We start from the raw sequence: 21959 nt of genomic DNA, 5'->3' as shown, positions 1-21959 counted from the left end.
TTTCTCCAGCATGAAGGGAGCCCATCAAAAATCCAGAAGAAGTATCAACTGTAACATGCAAATATTTTAATTTTCCAAATTCTGGCAAGTGTGTGACGTCCACCTGCCAAATATGGTTAGGTATCAATCCTCTAGGATTGACTCCAAAATTAACTTGTGGTAAAAAGGTCACACAATTTTGGCATTGTTTTATTATTTGTCTAGCTTGTTCCTTAGTTATTTTAAAATGCTTTTGTAAAGTATTAGCATTGACATGGAACTTTTTATGAAAATTTATAGCTTCTTCTAGTGTAGAGAAAATATGTATGTCATGTGTAGTTTTATCTGCTCAATCATTGCCCAAACTAAGGGCTCCAGGCAATCCTGTATGTGCCCTGATATGTCCTATAAAGAATGGATCTTTTCTGTCCCAGATTAGACTTTGTATAGTGGAAATCAAAGAGAAAACAGTAGAAGAAGGGGAAATCCTACCAGCATCTTCAAGAGATACTATAGCATTAACTACATACTGACTATCAGAAAATAAATTAAATACAGAATCTTTAAACATCACAAAAGCTTGTAAAACTGCATTAAGCTCTACCTTTTGAGCTGATTGTTTGGGTACTAAAAATGTAAAAGTTTGATCAGGGGTAACTACTGCTGCTGTACCATTATTTGACCCATCAGTGAATATATTTGGAGCATTCATGATAGGTGTTTTTCTTGTCATTTTTGGAAAAAAATTACAGGATGCAATGACCAAAAAGACAATAAAGGATTAGATGGTAAGTGGTTATCAAATGAAACATTAGATTTGCACATGATTATTGCCCAAGTATTTAACTCATTAGCTAACTCATCAATTTGATTCATAGTATATGGAGTAATAATTTTATTGGGAGAAATTCCAAACACTCCCTTTACTGCTTTTATTCCTTTGAGTATTAATTGTCCTACAGCCTCAGGATACCTAGTAAGAATAGTGTTAGGAGGATAAGATAAATGTATCCATAATAATGGACCTTCTTGCCAAAATACTCCTGTAGGAATATTTTTTGTTGGTAGTACAATAAATAATAAAGGCAAACTTATATCAATTCTATCCAAATGCATATTTTCCATATATGTTTCAATGATTTTTTATGCCTTTCTTGCTTCAGGCGTTAACATTCGGGGTGAATTTGGATCTGAAGGACCTTTTAGGATATCAAATAAAGGTCCCAACTCTCCTGTTGGTATACCTAAATAAGGCCTTATCCAATTTATGTCTCCTAATAACTTTTGAAAGTCATTAAGTGATTTGAGTTGATCTACTCGTATTTGAATTTTTGGTGGACGGACCATGGTTGAGGATAATAGAACTCCTAAATAATTAATTGGAAAATTTAATTGTACCTTATCTATTGGTATCTCTAGATTATAATTTTTAATAAGTTTGTAAGTGTGGCATAACATTCTAGCAATGTGTTTTTATCTTTGTGTGCTAATAATACATCATCCATATAGTGAAATATTTGTAGTTCAGGATTTTGATTTCTAAGTGGCTGGATTGCTTTGTTAACATAAATTTGACACATAGTTGGGCTGTTAGCTATCCCTTGAGGGAGTACTTTCCATTCATATCTCTGATCAGGACCTTCATGATTCACTGCAGGGATAGTAGATGCAAAACGTGGACTATCCTCAGGATGAATTGGAATTGAAAACAAAAACAATCTTTAATATCTATAACTAAAACATACCAGGTTTTTGGCAAAGCAGACAACTGAGGAATCCCTGATTGAGCAGGTCCCATAATAACCATCTCATTATTAATGGCTCTTAAATCTTGCAATAATCTCCAGTTACCAGATTTCTTTTTGATGACAAAAATGGGAGTATTATGGGGAGATACAGAAGGTTGTATATGTCCTTCTGCTAATTGTTGTTTGACCAGATCATGGGCTGCTTGTATCTTTTCTTTAGTCAGGGGCCACTGAGGAACCCATACTGGTCTTTCTGATTTCCAAGTAATTTTTATTGTCTCAGTGGCCCTTTCTGAAAATCCAACCCATGTCTGTCTGTTCCTTGATCTATTTGTATTGGTGCTGCTATACCTTGTTCTTGTTTTTCTAATCTTTTTCCTTTCCTAAAACCTTGTCTAGTCATAATAGTGGGTGAATTTTTGTTGATGTTATTTGTTAATGTCAAACCTAATTGATCTAGGATATCTCGTCCCCATAAATTTACGGGAAGATGATCCAATACATATGGCTGTATAGTTCCTTCACATCCTTCAGGATCCTTCCAATCTAATACCATTGCACTTCTATGGGGATTAGTTGCCACTCCTAGGCCTCAAAGCATTTGAGTGGCTTGTTGTAATGGCCAATGTTTTGGCCATTCTTGACGAGAGATGATGCTAAGGTCTGCACCTGTATCCAGTAGTCCATTAAATTCATGTCCTTGAATATTTAGTTTTAGCATGGGGCGAGAATCTAAATTTAAAGAAAGCATAGCCCAATCTACACCTGTGGAGCCTAATCCCTTGGAACCTCTTTCTACAGTACGACTGGAAAATTTATCATGTAGGCTGGGTATTATTAGTAACTGTGCTATTCTATCTCCTGGTGAAATTACTGATATACCCTTTGGAGAACTGGTTATAATTTTTATTTCACCTTCATAATCGGGATCAATTACCCCAGGACTTATCATAAGTCCTTTTAGAGTAGAAGAGCTGTGTCCCAATAATAAGCCTACTGTTCCTTTGGGAAGAGGTCCTTTCACCCCTGTGGGAATGATTTGAACTCCCATCTCTGGAGTTAGTACTGCTCTGGCGGAGGCGCAGATGTCCAACCCTGCGCTCCCTCTGGTTTGTCTGATGAGGGATCTGATGGACAATGTGTCCTGGGCACTACCCTGATGGGGTTGCTGGGTTCCTCCAGTGCTCCATATATTTGTGGTTTTGGGCCCTGGAGCATTGGGCCCCCCTGTCCATTTTTTGGCAATGGAGCCTGATGCCTTTCTCCATGATATTGTGGATAAACACCTGGTCCTTGTTTGTTTTTTGATAATGGAGTACCCTCTATGGTGGTTTGAGAATGGCATTCATTAGCCCAATGTCTCCCTCTACGGCATCGTGGGCAAATACCTGGTATTCTACTCCTTTGATACCTAGTTTTGTTAAACCCTCCTCCAATGGGGCAATTCCTTTTAAAATGTCATGTTTGTTCACAATTGTAGCATGTTCTTGGCCTGGCATCTAAAGCCTGTTTTACTGCAGCTGCCACAATTTGCCCTTGTTCATTAATGTCTCTGGCATCTAAAGCCTGTTTTACTGCAGCTGCCACGACTTGCTCTTGTTCATTAATGTCTCTACATAATTTAATATATGTGTTTAAATCTTCATGCTTCCATGGTCTAATGATATCTCTGCACCAACGATTCACTTGCTCATAAGCCAGGTGTTTTCGTAATGGCATTGCTTGTTCTGTATTCCCAAAAACTCTGGTAGCTGTTTGAATAAGCCTATCTACAAATTCAGCATAAGGTTCATTAGCTCCTTGTATTACCTTAGATAATTGACCTTGTAAACCTCCATGTCCTTGTAAAGTCTTCCATGCCTTAATTGCATCTACAGCAATTTGTGCATATACACCAGGATCATATGCAATTTGTTGCTGCTGATCCTCATAAGGTCCCTTTCCTAACAACATATCTAGATTTCTCTGAGGATAACCAGCTGCTGCATTTCGCCTAGCCGTCTCCTTGCAAAATTCCTCATTGGCAACCTTCCATAACAGGTATTGTCCTCCATTTAGCACAGCTTTACACATATTAGCCCAATCTGCTGGCGTCATGTTCAAGTTGTTAATGGATTCGACCATGCTTACAGTGAAGGGTGCTTGAGGACCATAGGTTGTTACAGCCTCTTTTAGCTGCTTCACTGTTTTGAAATTTAAAACATGGTAAAATCGCTGCCCTCCTGCCTCAAATACAGGGCATGTTAATATTTGAGATCTTGTCTCAGGATCCCAACTATCAACTGCGGGGGTTGGGGACCTCCCAGCATATGGAGGTGGCCTTGTTAGTTGGACATTTACGTCCTCTGGTGATAGAAAGGTGTTAGCGGCAGTCTCCTGTAGAGGTGGTGCTGTTGGTTGGACACTTACACCCTCTGGTGATAGAAAGGTGTTAGTAGCAGTCTCCTGTTGTAACTTTCCCCCTGATGGCTTTTTCTGTTTTACACTTTCTTTCTCTGTCTGACTAGCTTGAGAGGCCTTCTCTTTTACTTGAATCTTTTCCTCTGTCTGACTACCTTGAGAGACCTTCTCTTTTACTTGAATCATTATGTCTTCTCCTTCCTGTACCATTGTCTGAACTGAAGGCTTTGGACTAAGCAAACAAGATATGAACGTCCACAATGGCAATGTGCCAACTGGCAGAGTCCCTGGGCTTTTCTTTTCTATTCTTTTTAAATCTTCACTATGATGGTTCCATTGTGATATATTTAACAACTCCTCCTTAAAAAGCCATGGGCTACATTTTTGTATTGTATCAACCTATGCCCTGACTGTTCTTGATTTTACTGAGATGCCTCCTTCCTCTAACAATTTACTTAACACTCTTTCAGTTTGTTTTTTACTAATTTCTGATCCCTTATTTCTACTATAATACAACCCAACAAGATGACGCCAAACAAAACCGAGACAGAATGAAATAAAAAGGGAACAACAAAAAGTCATTATAGCCTTTCTATCCTCCTGACACGTGCATCCGTCCTTTCTCCCTATCTGTTCCTCAGACGTAAATAGTTTTTCCTCAGATGTGAGCGGTTTTTCTTCTGTCTCACTCATCTCCAGGGACAGGCAACTTAAAACAAAAGTGAAGCAAAATAAAAGAGGAATCTTAAAATGGCTACCCATCCTCTCGCCCTGCCCTCAGGGGCAAGCAGTTTCACTTACCCTCAGTCGCTCCCCGTGCGAGCCACCAAATGCTGCAGTCTGGCTGGGCACAATCAGGAGCCACTTGTCAAAAGAAACTAACTTTATTTTTAGAACCACACACGCCAAACAAAACAGACTCTCAGGAAAAACCCTCAGAGCCTCAACTGCCACCACCGGCTTTCCACAAGCCTCTCTCTCCAACACAAGCTTCTCTCCACCTCCCCCAATCCTCCTGCTCTTGAGGCCGATTGGCTGGGTCACGTGGGCGGAGCCAAAAAAGTCCCCCAATGAGCAGCTCCGTGGTCTGAAAGGGCAGGGAAATAGCCCAATGAGCATCACTGCAGAGGAGCCAATCAGCTAGATGTTGCTGGGGCCGCTGTGAGCCAATCATCAGCCGGCAGCTGGAAGTTTGCTGGGGCCCCTTCGGCTGTGGCTCTCAACACCACATTCTCATTGGATATTCTAATGTCACCAAGTAAACAAAAGACTTGTGCACACAGGACAGAGCATGGCTTGATCTTCATAGTGACTCCTTTTCTGTATTTACAGGAGGATTCAAGAGGATCCATAATTGGTATGTATCCTGGCCTCACTCTCTTCCTGTTGCAAAATGTAGATGATGCCAAGGGTCAGAGAGTCTTCCTTCCTTTTGAGTGCAGAGTCTCAGTGATTCCACTACCTCCTTGAGAATGAGAAGTGAGGGGTTTGTGGTCTAAATTGATTAAAAAAAAATCTATGGCCATTCTGCATATTTCCTTGAAGCACCTGTGTGAGTTGAGCAAAGTGGTTAGGTCAATGAGAGTTTTATACATGTGTCTCTGTGTGCATTCATGCAACATGATTCTGAGTGTGACTTTGTGTTCATTTTTGCGCATTTGTTTGTTTCTCTGGATATATACATGCCAACATGCCAATGTCCACATGTTTAAACAAAAAAACCATCTCCATTAGATCATGATTTTGTATATGTGTAAATAGATCAAACTGTAAACTCTCCATGTGTGCAGTTCATTGCACACCAATCCCTCAATTAACATGCAAAACATATCCCATCAAAACCCAGAAAATTTTCACAGCACTCTATAAAGAAAAAGCTCCATTTCATTCCTGTCACTGCACCAGTAGCAACTTCATTTAATAGCAAACCTCACCTGTCAGTAGGTCCTATATTTAATCAGTGCATGTGATTGTTCACAACACTTCACTCATGAAAAATTTTCATGTTCATATACATTTTTTGTGAGAGGTGTCAGAATTCATCTTCCAATCCCCATTCTAGGCACAAGTCTCTGGACAGGGCCAATCCTTAACAGTGACCCTCAGGTCCACCAATGCACTATGCTCACTTATGGTGGGCATCTGAGACAGAGGAGATGCACAGACCAGAGATTACTGTAGCTAAGGAAGGTCTTACTTTGCATGATCCAACTGACACTGAAAGCTACCTTATTGGATCTTTTTGTAGACACTACTCTGTAGAAACATGTTTTAACTGGATGGATTTTCATGGGTCCTGATCAGCACAATTGCAGCTCATCTAGTTACAGAGCAAAAGGTGGGCTCTAGTGAAGGTCCAGCTCAGCACAGCAGTGGTGTCCGATCCCTATTTTAGGTCTGTGCTGCCCCCTGTGTGGCCTGCAGGATATCACATTGACAGTGTATATGATAGGTCTTCATACAGTCAGTCTCAAATGCTGTCTAGGTCCTTCTATTCATACATACATGGATACTGACACTGACTTGTCACTGTGAGGGTAGAACCACTGTGGTCATCATTCCTTCTCATTCCTGAACTCCTCCCTGAGCAGAGTGTCTTCATCTTAGTCCACGACATCATTTGATAAATGCAACTCTGTGCTAAGATCTCACTTGTTCAGCATGTGAGGCTCTACAATGAACCAGGTATCCACCTGGGATCTGACCAGGACCAGCCAGAATCAGTAGGGAAGTTAAGAAGATAGCATTGTGTCCAAGCTTTTCACACACATTTCTTATGAGCTCTAGGTGGGATATGCTTGACTTTGAGGGGAGCCATCTGGATCTTAATGTTGACTTTGTTTATGTCGATTCCTCAGGCCCTCAGAGAGTTCCTGGCACTTTTCACTTTTGCATGACACCACAGTCTACTTATAAATCAGGAGTATGAGGAGTGAGAACATGCTAACAATCTGACTCCACAGTCTACTTATAAATGAGGATTATGAGGAGTGAGAACATTCTAGCAAACTGCTGTCCAAGGAAACCCAGAGGAAGGAAATTCTTGTCTGCTTCATCTTTGAACTCCTGGTCTTGGCCATCCAAAATAACAGTATTTTTAATTTTATTTTAATTTTAATACAAAACTTTCAAAGTGGCCAGTAGACCCATGTTCATAAAGCAGAGAACATTGCCATTCTCTTCTGGGCCGCTGCTCTGATGATGGCACAGTGTATGTTCTGTGAGTTTATATTCCTGAAACTGTTGGCATCACAGTTTGCATGTCAGCTTGGTCTGTTTCAACGAGAGAGGGATAATGTTCCAATGGAAGAAAGTAGTTAAAATTTGACTCCTTACAGCTCCACTCTCTCATTAGAAGGTTTGCAATTGTTTGCAGCATCCTGTTTGAGGCCTCTGACTCCCCAGAACTCAGAGAGGGTCTGAGAACCCAGAACAGAGATGAAGATGATCCTGACTATTAATATTAGTATCACTATATTTTTCTTTCCAAAAACGAAACCCAGAAATTGAATAAATTATACAGGTGGGTGTGTTTAGCTTACAGTTCTGGAGATACAAGAGCATGGCACTGGCAAACACTTGGCTTTAGTGAATACCCTCTTAGCTGCATTGCATGATTGGTGGTGTCAGCAGGGATGCAGGTGTAGGAGAGAGACATCACATGGGGAGACACGAATCCAGCAGGGATCAGTTGATTCATTTGCTCTTCTTATATAACAGGATCTAACAAGGGTTTGAGAAATCTATATTCTTACTTCTGACTCTCATACCATCAAATGTCCTCAACACCTCCAAGCAGACCCTTCCTCACACAGATTTCACAAATCTCATTGTGGCCATACTGAGGACCAAGCCTCAATCACACAATCCATTTTGGGATAAAAAAAACATCCAACCCTAGCAACCATCATAAGCTTAGTTGTGTAGAAGAAAGAATGAGTCAATCTTAAGTAACTGTGTTGATGGTGTCTGTGTCTCTAAAGGTTGGACATGGAGCAAAGATTATGATTCAAGCTGTGATGAGGAAGTGCCTGCAGGTAGGAACAGCCCTTGGGGTATGACAAAATGGGAAAGGTTTCATGGTAAGATTTGAGTTCACCTACTCATGTGGGAAATGAGCAATGGGAATAAAATAGAAAAAAAAAAAACCAGAAATATGTATTATTTTCATAAAAGAAGAGTTAGTAGACCTTCTGACATCCTGTTCATAAGAAGACAACTTTTGCTTTGCCAGGTAAACACAATCTTCCATGTTAAGTCCCATTCTGTCCTAAATTTGCCTCTAATAAACATCAAGTAGCTTGGCTTTCATTATTGATTATTTTTTGGCATTGTGCATGAAAGAAATAAGATCTGCACTTTAGGTTTGACCCACAATGGAAAGAATCTAGTGGGACATACTTTCTTAGAAGCACTTTGCAAACCTGTAATTGAAGCTCTCACTAGTGATAAGCAGTGAGTAAGAAGTCACAATTCCCCTCTGATTGTTATCCTTTTAGAGCAGTACTTTCTCTTCTGTGTTTTGTCTATTTCTGGTTGAAAATGAACTCCCAAATGTGGGCAACTTAAAGAAAATTGTTTCTGTGCTCCCTGGACAGGCCACTGTGTTCTCCTGTAAAAGAGTGGGGAGAAGTTCCTCCTTGAACATGTTTCTAACCTCCAGTCTTCATCTAATTCCCAAGCCCTGGGACTAGGAGGAAAATCTGAATTTGCTTGTATTTAAGAGGCCTAAGTCCAGAAAATCAGGGAGACTCTGGCTGCCTCTTGGAGTAAAAGGATGACACAGAATCCCTACCAAGTACAATGGCAGAATGTGAACTGGAAAAGAGCTCTTGGGATGCTAGATCTATTTCTCATTGCAGAGGTGAGGTGATGGAGGCCAGGAGACAGGAATGCAGACAAGAGAAAGAATGGAGAGCTTTGACTGTGGGTTATAGAACACCAGGAGCAGGAGCAACTTAAGTTCTCACCTTGACTTTAACTCTGCCTTTCCTTTTTCTAAGGCCACATCATCACCATCACGGCCATGGTCCACAGAGAAAACATAAAAAGTGATTCAGAGGATGAGGAGGAGGAAAAAAGGACAAGAAATCTGCAAGTAATTGATTTTCTATTGGTTTCTCTTAATTATTCTTTCTTATGTAAAGACTCTGTAGATTTTCCATGTTTCATCTTTCCCACATTTTATGACTTTTCTAAAGGTGCTTTCCTCATCCAGATCTTTGAGGTCCTTGGACCTTCAATGTCTGTTAAATCTCTCTGCACTAACATTCTTAGTCTTTCTCTACTTTTTTTACCACAGGCAATACCACTGAATCATGCTGAGTAATACTGCATACCCATACACTGAGTTTGAGTTGTAGGGAGCATCAGAAATACTGAGTTGTTGCCTGATACATGAGACACAAACAATCTGGTTCTGTTTTACTGACCACTGAATAGCTGGGTTCTCCTGCCTTTGCTGGCTCTGAGCATGCATGAATGTATCCTTCCTTTCCTAGGTCAAGATTACACAATTGGAATGTAGGTACCCTAACATGAATTGTTTCCAGGGGCACTCTCCTGTTTTAATATGTGGGCTCAATGCAACAAATGCGATAAAGCAGTTTAGGAAGAGGAAATGTGAGTCTGGAAAGAATGGGAAGGAGAGCAGAGGTCAAATCAGTCCACATATTCTCCTTTGCTTTCTTAAGTTTCTTTGTTGCACTTTTTTGCAATCCATAAGAATCAATTAGAGCACTGAAGGTTCCATAGTTGCATGTGACCATGGCCATGCAAGGGAAGGTGCAATTTGGTTAAAATCAGTGCAGGAAGCTCTCTGAGGAATGGCACTACAGAGAGTAGGGCTGGAGGAGCCAGGGTCCTTGCTCCACTCTGTGTCATCACAGATGCTGCTCTTCAGGGTCCCAGATGTATGATACTCAGCCCTTACACCCAAATGTCTTAGAGAACTCTTCCATTGCCTCATGTTCACTCTCTAGGGAAGCAGCCTCAGAAGGTTCTGAAGGTGAATATCCATGAGAATTTCCTCCTGAGGACATTCATAGACACTCTTCCCACAGACAACACCCTCAGCTGAGGGCAGCATACCAGCCTCAGTGCTCCCTGCCCAGACCCCAGGAGAGATCAGGGCCCAAGTTCATCTTGCATTTCCTGAGGACAATTGTGGTCCTGGCCACTCTCTGTGGCCAGCAACTCATCCCAAGTGACCTTTTTACCTTGTTCTGTTTTATAGACCCCATAAGACACCTGGGAGAGCAGAGATTTTGGCCCTGGGACACAGGAGAGATGATACCTGCAGTGCACAGCAGCTGAAATTAACCTGTAAGACTCGGAGCAGGAGCTTGTTTCTCGTTTCCAAAGACATAACTGTCTATATTGTATGGAATTTGCAGACTTATATGTTCTTTGTTTAATAATTTTAATATTAGTACTTCATGTTAAATTTTTATATTAAATTATATTTACTTGGTAACAGTTGCTTTTTAAATTCATTCTGTAAAATAAAACACACTTGGGAAGAGAGGTGGGAGGGAAAGTGAGGGAGAAGTGGAATTGCACAGAAGATGGAAGGAGACCCTCATCGTTATACAGAATACATGTATGATGATGTGAGGGAAAAAAAGAAGTGTGTCACATTAGATTGGGTAGAGAGAACTGATGGGAGGGGAGGGGAGGGGAAGGAGGGAAAGGAAGGTCAGCAGAATAAAATAGACATTAGTATTGCTGTATGTATATACATGACTGCATGACCAATATGATTCTGCAACCTGTACACTCAGAAAAATGAGAAATTATACCCCATCTTATTCAAAAATGTGATATGTCAAGATCATTGTACTGTCATGTTTAACTAATTAAAACAAATTTTAAAAACACACACACTAAAAGAGTAATATGTTCCTGAGGCAGATCTTGATTAATTACAAAGATTTTACCTGGTAACTTCCATCACCATCACTCCTCTCCTCCCATTCCCCTCAGTTTGCTTTTTTGGTTGTTTTTTAGATTGGTATTATAACATTCACTAAATTATTGATGTGGGTGAATGGATGCAATAAAGAAACAAATAATTAAATTACAAGCTAAGTTAAATCCCAACTAAATTTCATAAGTGTTTAATTAATTTATCCATTCATTAGCTAACTGAATCTCAAGTCAAAACACCCAATATAAGAAAGGGCTGGGAAACAATTGGCAATATTCATTTATGAAAAATTGTGGTTTTACATTTTATATCCTTTTTTCAATTAAGAACAATATTTTTTGTAATATATCACATACATATAAAACAAGTTGGAAAACATACATTACAAACTTGTAATGATGGCTTTAAATACATTAACTGACATGTTTCTCATTGGAAATAGGTTGCTTGCTGTATATATATATATATATATATATATATATATATATATATATATATATATATATTGCATGAAAACTACTGATATAATAAAGTCTAGACAAAATATAAATGTCTGCTCTATGGTAACATATGAGCATCACTCTAATCTAACCATGCTAAAAGTTACATAATACTGTAAAAAATGTCTTAAAAACTATATACTTTAATAAGAAATAAATTCAATAAAGAATGATAATACAGGGACTGGGGTTGTGGCTAATTAGTAGAGTACTTACCTCACACATGTGAGGCCATGGGTTTGATCCTAAGCACCACATGTAATAAACAAAATATATAAAGGCATTGAGTCCATTTACAACTAAAAATATATATTTTTTAAAAAAAATAATGATGGTGTTGTGTTGTAGCTCAATGGTAGAGCACTCACCTCGCATATGTGAGGCACTGGGTTTGATTCTCAGCACCTCATATAAATAAATAAAGGTCCATTGATAATTTATATATATATATATATATATATATATATATATATATATATATATATATGAAAAAAGAATGATAATACTGAGAACCAAGGCATTCAGATTTCAAAATTCATGCTTCTTTTCAGGTGATCCAATATTTTGTCAACTAAGTTTTCAAAATTTGTTCAAAGCCAACATTACTCATATATGTTACACATCTATTATTTCATAAATTTACTTTCCTCATAAAAGATCTTTGATAAACATCCAAAATATTCAGGTTAATTATATTTGAAATGGAGCTGAAAGAAATACTGGTATGGTTTTTCACTGTGACCTCAAGCATTTAAGTATTACAAGTTATTCAACCAACACAACAAAGTTAAAATCATAATGGCACAGCATGTATTGTAAATAAATCAAAACAACAGAATGTGTAACACAAAGACAGAGCAGTGGCACATTAAAGGAGAACTAGCTGAATACAAATAATTGACTACTGCAGAGCATAAAATTAAAACAGTTCAAGTGAGACAAGGTGATGGAGAGGTCACCATGAAGGTGCCGACTGATGATTCTTCTGACCACTGTTGTCCAGAATGTAAATTAAAAAATATCATATTTGTAAAAACTTTGATAGGTATACAATTATCTCCAGTATTAAAAAAAATAAAGATTTCCAATGCATCTGCCTTCTCTGAATAGAATAAAGCTCTAAGTTTGTCTGTCAACTGGTGTTTCGATCACACATAATTTTTACCTCTGAATTTTTTGGGTTGACATTGATGACTGTAACAACCAAAATTAGTCCATGATGACATGTTTTTAAAAACTTTTTAAAAACTTACTACTCAGATATTAGAACAGTTATCAATTTTTTTACAGTATCAAATTTGGCAAATTTGCATTAAGGTCATGTGGCACACATCATGTAATTCAAAGCCACAACTCATTTGTCCCTGTGATATCTTCTTTCACACACACACTCACACACATGCACACACACACAAACACATTTCTTCATCAGCAGTCTTGTATAGTAAAAGTGTCTAGTTTTTGTTCATTTTTAATGCAATACACTTCTATCTACAATTTCATTACATGCATACAGCAAAAAAGGAAATTATGGGTTTTACATCCTTCATGATAATTTTATATACAGGGAGGTTTAAAACAGTACTTCAACAGTTTGCCTAGTAATGTGACACAGAATGATTGTATCTTGTTCTCAAAATTTTAATAAGGAGATATAAAATACAGGTTCAATAATTTTAAATCAAGTATCCATCTTTTAAAAAATAGTGTTGCAGCATTGTTCTTTGCATTACTTTTAAAACTTTTTAAGTTTTTCTCTCATGGCACAATCTTCTAATACTTCATATATGAGAGGAAATTTTTTTAAAAAATGCAACTGCTGCCCTTGGAAGGGCTCTGTAGTGAGAATGGCATATGAATTTTTTATTGATTTTATATATTTACATATATACAACAGTGGAATATATTCCAATTCTTATTACACATATAGAGCACAATTTTTCATACCTTTGTATATTAAGTATGTTCACACTAATTCATGCCTTAACACAATTACTTTCTGGGGTTTTTGCATTACAATTCTTATCCCACATATATACCACAATTTTTTCATATCTCAGGTTGCATATAAAGTATGTTGACCCCCAATTCAAGTCTTCATACATGTACTTTGAATAATGATGCCCATCACATTCCACCATCCTTTCTAATCCCCTGCCCCTCCCTTTACCTCCCACTCCTCTTTCCTATCTAGAATTCATCTAATCATCCCATCCCCTCCCTATCCCACTATGAGTCAGCCTCCTTGTATCAGAGAAAACATTTGGCATTTTTTTGTGGATTGGCTAATTTCACTTAGCATTATCTTCTCCAGTGCCATTCATTTACCTGCAAATGCCATGATTTTATTCTCTCTTATTGCTGAATAAAATTATATTGTGTATATGTGCCACATTTTTAAATCCATTCATCCACTGAAGGGCATCTAGGTTGGCTCCACTGTTTAGCTATTGTGAATTGTGCTGCTATAAACATTGATGTGGCTGTGTCCCTGTTGTATGCTGTTTTTAATTCCTTTGGGTATAGTCCAAGGAGAAGGGATACCTGAGTCAAATGGTGGTTCCATTCCCAGATTTCCAAAGAATCTCCATACTGCTTTCCATATTGGCTGCAAAAATTTGCAGTCCAACCAGGAATGTATGAGTGTAGATTTTTCTCCACATCCTCGCCAACATTTTTGTTGTTTGTCTTCATAATAGCTGTCATTCTGACTGGAGTGAGATAATAACTTAGAGCAGTTTTTTTTTTTTTTTTTTTTTTGAGAGAGAGAGAGAGAGAGAGAGAGAATTTATATATATATTTCAGTGGACACAACATCTTTGTTTGTTTGTGGTGCTGAGAATTGAACCCAGGCCGCACGCATGCCAGGCGAGCGTGCTACCACTTGAGCCACATCCCCAGCCCAAACTTAAAGTAGTTTTGATTTGCATTTCTCTAATTGCTATAGATGATGAGCATTTTTAAAATATATTTCTTGATTGATTGTATATCCTCTTCTGAGAAGTGTTTTTTTCAAGTCCTTGGCCCATGTGTTGATTGGGTTTTTTGAGTTTCTGTTTTGTTTTGTTTTGTTTTTTTGTGCTTAGCTTTTTGAGTTCTTTATATATCCTAGAGATTAGTGCTCCATCTGATGTGTGAGGGGTAAAAATTTGCTCCCAGGATGTAAGCTCTCTGTTCACCTCACAGATTGTTTCTTTTGCTTCAAGAAACTTTTTGGTTTGATTCTATCCTATATATTGATTCTTGCTTTTAATTTTTGTGCTATAGGAGTCTTATTAAGGAAGTTGGGCCTAATCCCACATGATGAAGATTAGGGCCTACTTTTTTATTCTATTAGGCACAGAGTTTCAGGTTGCATTCCTAGGTTCTTGATCCATTTTGAGTTTAGTCTTGTGCAGGTAAAAGATAAGGGTTCAATTTCATATTGTTGCATATGGGTTTCCAGTTTTCCTAGTACCATTTTTTGAAGATGCTCTCTTTTCTCCAGTGCATGTTTTTGGCACCTTTTTAAAATATAAGATAATTGTAAGTTGGGGGGTTACTCTCTGTGTCCTCTATTCTCTATCATTGGTCTACAAGACTGATTTGGTGTGAATAGCATGCTGTTTTTGATACTATTGCTCTGTAGTATAGTTTAAGGTCTGGTATAGTGAGGCCACCTGCTTCACTTATCCTGCTAAGGATTGCTTTAGCTATTCTGAGTCTCCTATTTTTCCATATGAATTTCATGATTGCTTTTTCTATTTCTATGAGGAATGCCATTGGAATTTTGATGAGAAATGCATTAAACATGTATAGTGCTTTTGGTAGTATAGTCATTTTGATAATATTAATTCTGCCTAACCAAGAACAAGGTAGATCTTTCCATCTTCTAAGGTCTTCTTTGATTTCTCTCTTTAGGCTTCTGTAGTTTTTATTATACAGATCTTTCACCTCTTTTGTTAAGTTGATTCCCAATTATCTTATTTTTTAGGTTATTGTGAATGGGGTAGTTTTCCTCATTTCCTTCTCAGAGGATTTGTCACTGATATACAGAAATGCCTTTGATTTATGGGTTTTGATTTTATATACTGCTACTTTGATGAATTCAATTACTAGTTCTAGAAATTTTCTGGTGGAGTTTTTGGGGGTCTTCTAGGTATAGAATCATATTGTCAGCAAATAGTGCTAATTTAAGTTCTTCTTTTCCTATGTGTATTCCTTTAATTTCTTTCATCTGTCTAATTGCTCTGGCCAATGTTTCAAGAACTATGTTGAATAGAAGTGGTGAGAGAGGGCATTCCTGTCTTGTTCCAGATTTTAGAGGGAATGCATTCAATTTTTGTCTGTTTAGAATGATGTTGGCCTGAGGATTAGCATAGATAGCCTTTAAAACGTTGAGATATGTTCCTGTTATCCCTAGTTTTTCTAGTGTTTTGAACTTAACTGGATGTTGTATTTTGTCAAATGCTTTTTCTGTGTCTATTGTGGTGACCATATGATTTTTACCTTTAAGTCTATTGATGTGGTGAGTTATAGTTTTTGATTTCTGTATGTTGAACCAAACTTGCATCCCTGGGATGAATCCCACTTGATCATGGTGCACAAATTTTTTGTATTAGATTTGCCAGAATTTTATTGAGAAATTTGCATCTATGTTCATTAGACATATTGGTCTAAAGTTTTCTTTTTTGATGTGTCTTTGCCTGGTTTGGAGATCAGGGTGATATTGGCGTCATAAAATGAGTTTGGAATGACTGCCTATTTTACTATATCCTGAAATAAATTGAAGAGTGTTGGTATTAGTTCTTCTTTAAAGGACTTGTAGAACTCACCTGTGTAAACATCCGGTCCTGGGCTTTTCGTGGTTGGTAAGCCTCTGATGGCGTCTTTTGTTTTCTCACTTGATATTGGTCTGTTTAAATTGTTTATATCTTCCTGACTCAATCTGGGAAGATCATATGACTTAAGAAATCTGTCAATGCCTTCAATGCCTTCGATTTTATTGGAGTTTAAGATTTCAAAATAATTTCTAATGATCCTCTGTATTTCTGTAGTGTCAGTTGTGATATTACCTTTTTCATCATGTATGCTGGTAATTTGAGCTCTCTCTTCTCTTCATTAGCGTGGCTAAGGGTCTATCAATTTTATTTATTTTTTCAAAGAACCAACTTTTTGTTTTGTCAATTTTTATATTGTTCTTTTTTTTTTATTTCATTGATTCCAGCTCTAATTTTAATTATTTCTTGTCTTCTTCTGCTTTTGCTACTGATTTGTTCTTCTTTTCCTAGGTCTTTGAGATGTAGGGTGAGGTCATATATTTTTTGACTTTTTTTTTAAGAAATAAAGTCCATGCAATGAATTTTCCTTTTAGCATTGCTTTCATAGTGTCCCAGAGATTTTGATATGTTGTGTCTATGTTCTCATTTACTTATAAGAATTTTTTAATCTCCTCCGTGATGTCTTCTGGAACCCATTGTTCATTAAGTAGCATATTGTTTAGGCTCCAAGTGATGGAGAAAATTTTGTTTTTTATTTTGTTGTTGATTTCCAATTTCATTCCATTATGATCCAATAAAATGCATGGTAGTATCTCTAACTTTTTGTATTTGCTAAGAGTTGCTTTGTGGCACATTATATGGTCTATTTTAGAGAAGGATCCATGTGCTGCTGAGAGGAAAGTGTATGCACTTGGTGCAGGTTGAAATATTCTATATATGTCAGATAAGTCTAAGTTATTGATTGTGTTATTGAGTTCTATAGTTTCTTTATTCAACTTATGTTTGGAAGATCTATCTAGTGATGAGAGAGGTCTGATAAAGTCAACCAAGATTATTGTGTTGTGGTCAATTTGACTCTTGAACTTGAAAAGAGTTTGTTTGATGATCATAGCTGCACCAAGGTTTGGGGCAAATATATTTATGATTGCTATGGTTTATTGGTGTAGGATTCCTTGAGCAGTATGTAATGTCAATCTTTATCCATTTTGATTAATTTTGACTTGAAGTCTACTTTATTTGATATGAGTATAGAAACCCCTGCTTCCTTACACAGTCCATGTGAGTGGTATGATTTTTCCAAACCTATTACTTTCAGTTTGTATATGTCTTTTCATATCAGATGAGTTACCTTCAGGCAGCATATTGTTGGGTCTTTTATTTTATCCAATCTGCAACCCATATCTTTTTGTTGTTGTTGAGTATAAGCCATTAACATTTAGGGTTACTATTGAGACATGGTTTGTATTTCCAGCCATATTTGTTTATTTCTGTTATTTAACTTGACTTGGTTTTCCTCTTTGATTAGTTTTTTCCTTTACTGCATACCTCCCTCTGTTGATTTTCATTGCTGTTTTTCATTTCCTCTTCATGAAATATTTTGCCAAGGATGTTTTGTAGCACCAGTTGTCTAGTTATAAATACTTTTAACTTTTGTTTATCATGGAAGGTTTCTATTTCATTTTCAAATCTAAAGCTTAATTTTGCTGGATACAAGATTCTTGATTGGCACCAATTATCTTACAGAGCTTGATATATGTTGTTCCAGGATCTTCTAGCTTTCAGGGTCTGGGTTGAAAAATCTGCCATTATTCCAATTGGTTTTCCCCTATATGTAGTCTTATTCCTTTTTCTCGTGGCTTTTAAAATTCTCTCCTTATTCTGTATGTTGGGATTTTCATTATACTGTGCCTTGATGTGGATCTGTTGTGATTTTGTATGTTTGGCATCCTGTAGGCTTCTTGAATTTGGATTTCCAATTTATTCCTCATGTTTGGAAAGATTTCTGGTATTATTTCATTGAATAGATTGTATATTCCTGTGATTTGGTCCTCTATGCCTTCTTCTATCCCAATAACTCTTAAATTTTAGCTCTTAAATAACTCTGAAATTTTAAAAAATCGTTTTTTGGACTTTTGTTCTTTGCATTACTTTTAAAACATCTTCTTAAGTTTTTCTCTCATGGCATAATCTTCGTATACTTTAGATATGAGAGGAAATGTATTTTTAAAAATGCACCTCTGCCCTTGGAGGGCACTGTAGTGACTGAACAGTACATGAAATTTGAATACTTTTCAAATCACTTCACCAATGACTTGCCTGACCGAGTTCATGAATGTTGCATCAGCACACAGTTCATTCAGAGAGGAGTGTGACTTTGCTATGAGAAGAAAAGTTTCCTAGAAGTCTTTCACTGTTACTCCCTCTGTCACTGTGTAGTCAAGGGCCATATGTCTCCCATGGTAAGCCTTCCTACCAGGCTCTTGGGGTAGACATTGAAAGATGATCAGTGCTTGGAATGATTTGGTCCCTAATACCTTACTATTATTCAGTACAGGTTCTAGAACCACTTTCATCCACACAGGGGTGGAGTTGGTGGACAAAAAGCTGAGCTGGAAGACAATGTTTTATTTGTATTTTGTTTGTCTAGATGGTAAGACAAATGAACAAACAAGTCCCTCATCTTGCTGCACTGAGCACAGGCAAGCAAAGGCAATGATCACTTAAGTGATCAGCAGGCAGGCTGGTCAGGTCATTATTGGGCAAAGAGTTCAGAGATAGAAGTTCATAGGTTAGTTGACAGTGTCAGCTCCACCTTCAGTCACAATCCTTTGGAAAGGATGGACACACATATTGTGCCTTCAAACTTTAGTAGACACTGCACCTCATACACCATTGGGTTCAAAGGATACTCAAGGACTGAAGTGGCTGATGCCAATGTGTAAGGTATTTGTAGGGTGTGTAGATCAATCCAGCCTCTGGCCCTGGAGGGACAATCACAGCAGTGGTGTGAGGAGTTCCTTTTGGCATGACAGAGGTCTGTATTTGTCTGATCAAAGGCATTATGGTAGGGTCAGCTAGAGAAGAGTACTCAGGGTTACTGGTATGTGCAGCCCCTCTTTACTGAGGGTAATTCTGGCAATTAGGGATTTGGTGCCAAATAAGGTACTTTGCTCAAGACAGAGCTAACGCTCAGTGTACTCCAGCATTTCCTGCTGACTGAAGGTAGATATTTTCTAGATTGTCCAATGTATCTTAATCCATCTACTGATTTGTGACTTTAAAGAGAGAAACTTATAACATGAGTAGCTTTTTATTAAGTGTGTATATAGGTAGAAGAATGATACATAATTTTAACATTTTGCTTTATTTTTAATATCATTTCCCCCCTTAACATCTGCATTTTGTGTGTGTGTTGCTAAGGTTGTAACCCAGTACCCTGAACACTATGCATACATGCTTTACCATTGAATTGTACCACCAGTCCAAAATTTTAACTTTTGATTGATCAGTTTTACACCTTCATGTCCAATGTTATTTTTCCCATGGTTGAATTTAGGTAGACCTTTCTGTTGCTCTTAACAATACTAAAAGTGGACACAAATATGGATTCTTTGAAGATTGCTTTGGTAAAGTAATTGGTTATTCAAATCCACAGTCTTATCAAGTTAATACTACTTGTGTAGAATAAAAATTAAGATAAAATATGCCAATAAATAAACAAACAAATAAATAAATAAACCCTCAATTGAGGACCCATTACAGTTTTTAAAAATCTTTAATTGGGACACATAAACCTCACTTAGGAGATATTCATTCTTTTCAATATCACCTAATTTTATTTTGGTTTCTTCTCATGTGAAAATCTGAGAATGATAAATTAAAATCTTTTAAAAAATTCCCTCCAGTTCTTGAAGAAAAACATTATAAATGATGCATACATCTGAAATAAAACATGAGAAAATAATGATTGATAATGCTGAAAGTGGAGTTTTGAGATGAACCAAAATTTCTCAGTTTGCCAATTGCATCTGGATGCTTGTCTCATAAATTTTGAAGAAAAAAATCTATTTAAGCAAGAAGAAATAGAACTCCCATCATGTGGTATGAGGAATGATACCAGAAAGAAAAAAAAAAAAAACTCATTTTAGTGTGCCATCTTAGAAGTTTCCTGATGGTTTTGGGCAGAACATGGAGCAAAATGCATTTAGAATAGGCTTTGGAAAAGGCATCCTGACTACCATATGGGTTCACTTTCATCCTTTCAGTGACCATCATTTTTTCTTCAAAAAGGAATTTGTTGAAGGTGTTCCCACAAGTGGGCTTCAAGGTCTTTTACATTTGAAATAGGCCTTGATGGTGCCAATTAATATATCTTTCAGATAGACTCCAGGTGTTGTTGAGTGAGGCCCATTATCCTGATTACATGGTCATTATAATATCTATTCTATTTTATACTTATTCACTGTGAACAGAGAATCCTATTTTTGGATATGTGAACAGAGAGATAGAAAACTAGGGGTTTATTCTGAGACCTATGGAGAGCTCAGCTGAAGTTCTGGATTTCAGAATTTTGTTCTGGATTTGAGATACTGCTTCCCCTACATTTAAAAATCTCAGGACTCATGAAGAGAATGAGTTAAAAGCCAGCATCATCAAATTAATGAGACCCTAAGAAACTCAAAGGGACCCTGTCTCTAAATAACAATATAAAAAAAGGGGTCGGGATGGGAATCAGTGGATGAATGCCTCTGGGTTGAATTTCTGGTACCAAAAAGAAAACAACACACACACACACACACACACACACATACACACACGCTCACTCACACACAAAAAAATAAATTAAATAAATAAACAAACAAACCCTCGTGAGTAACAAGCCCTAAATCAGCAGCCTCTCTCATTCAGGAGTACAAAAAATGGATTTGGGGTTCTCTCCTGATAATTATTCCAGTCTTCACCACACAATCTGGGACATGCTGGACTCATGGCACATGGATGCTCAAAAAGGGCTTCAGAAAGTAGCTGAAAACACCATACAATTATGGAACAAAATGCCTAGGTTTTCAACTGCCAATCTAAGCCTCGCTAGACTAGTCAGAGGGAGGTGAAGGCTAAGCTTCCACAGAGTGACCCTGTGGCCACAAGACTCTGGAGAGGACCATGAGTAGTCACTAGCCACAACTCCCAGTTTCCACCATTGCCACTCCTGTCAGCTTTAAGCCACCTTCCTACCCAGTCTCAAGGTAGCAAGGCACACTTACCATTTCCTGGCTTTCAGGGTTCTCAGCATTCTCCCTGTGGTTTGTTTTCAGATTCTGCATAGCAGAGACACCTGAGCTCCAGATCCAGGACAGAAGCCTACAAAAAGATTAAAAAAATGGCGGGCTCCAGACACCAAGGGAACAGAAGATTGTGGAAGTCCTTCCCCTCATCACCGGCTGCCTGAGGATTGGACAGTTCTCACCTAAGAGACTGATTGGTCAAGGCTTCAGGCACTGCCTCCAACCTGAGCCAAGTGGGCACAAAATCAAAGTCTGAATGACAGGCTGCTCCATTGTCATTGTTAACCAACTACAGATCAGGGCTGAAAATATAGCTTAGTCAGTAGAGTGCTTGTTTTGCTGATATAAGGCCATGGATT

The 21959-nt window shown here is 37.7% G+C and overlaps 1 long non-coding RNA gene across 1 annotated transcript; it reads left to right on the top strand.

The window, feature by feature from the left end:
- Positions 1-9166: 9166 nt before the first annotated feature.
- Positions 9167-21677, top strand: LOC139707154 (uncharacterized). The gene is made up of 3 exons (XR_011708689.1): positions 9167-9225; positions 10363-10451; positions 21631-21677. It is a non-coding gene; the product is annotated as an uncharacterized lncRNA (long non-coding RNA).
- The last annotated feature ends 282 nt before the right edge of the window (positions 21678-21959 follow it).

Source organism: Marmota flaviventris, chromosome 9 (assembly GCF_047511675.1).
Source record: "Marmota flaviventris isolate mMarFla1 chromosome 9, mMarFla1.hap1, whole genome shotgun sequence".
Classification (NCBI taxonomy): domain Eukaryota; kingdom Metazoa; phylum Chordata; class Mammalia; order Rodentia; family Sciuridae; genus Marmota; species Marmota flaviventris.
Note: the sequence above shows the minus strand (reverse complement) of the source record. Positions and strands in the feature narration are given on the sequence as shown.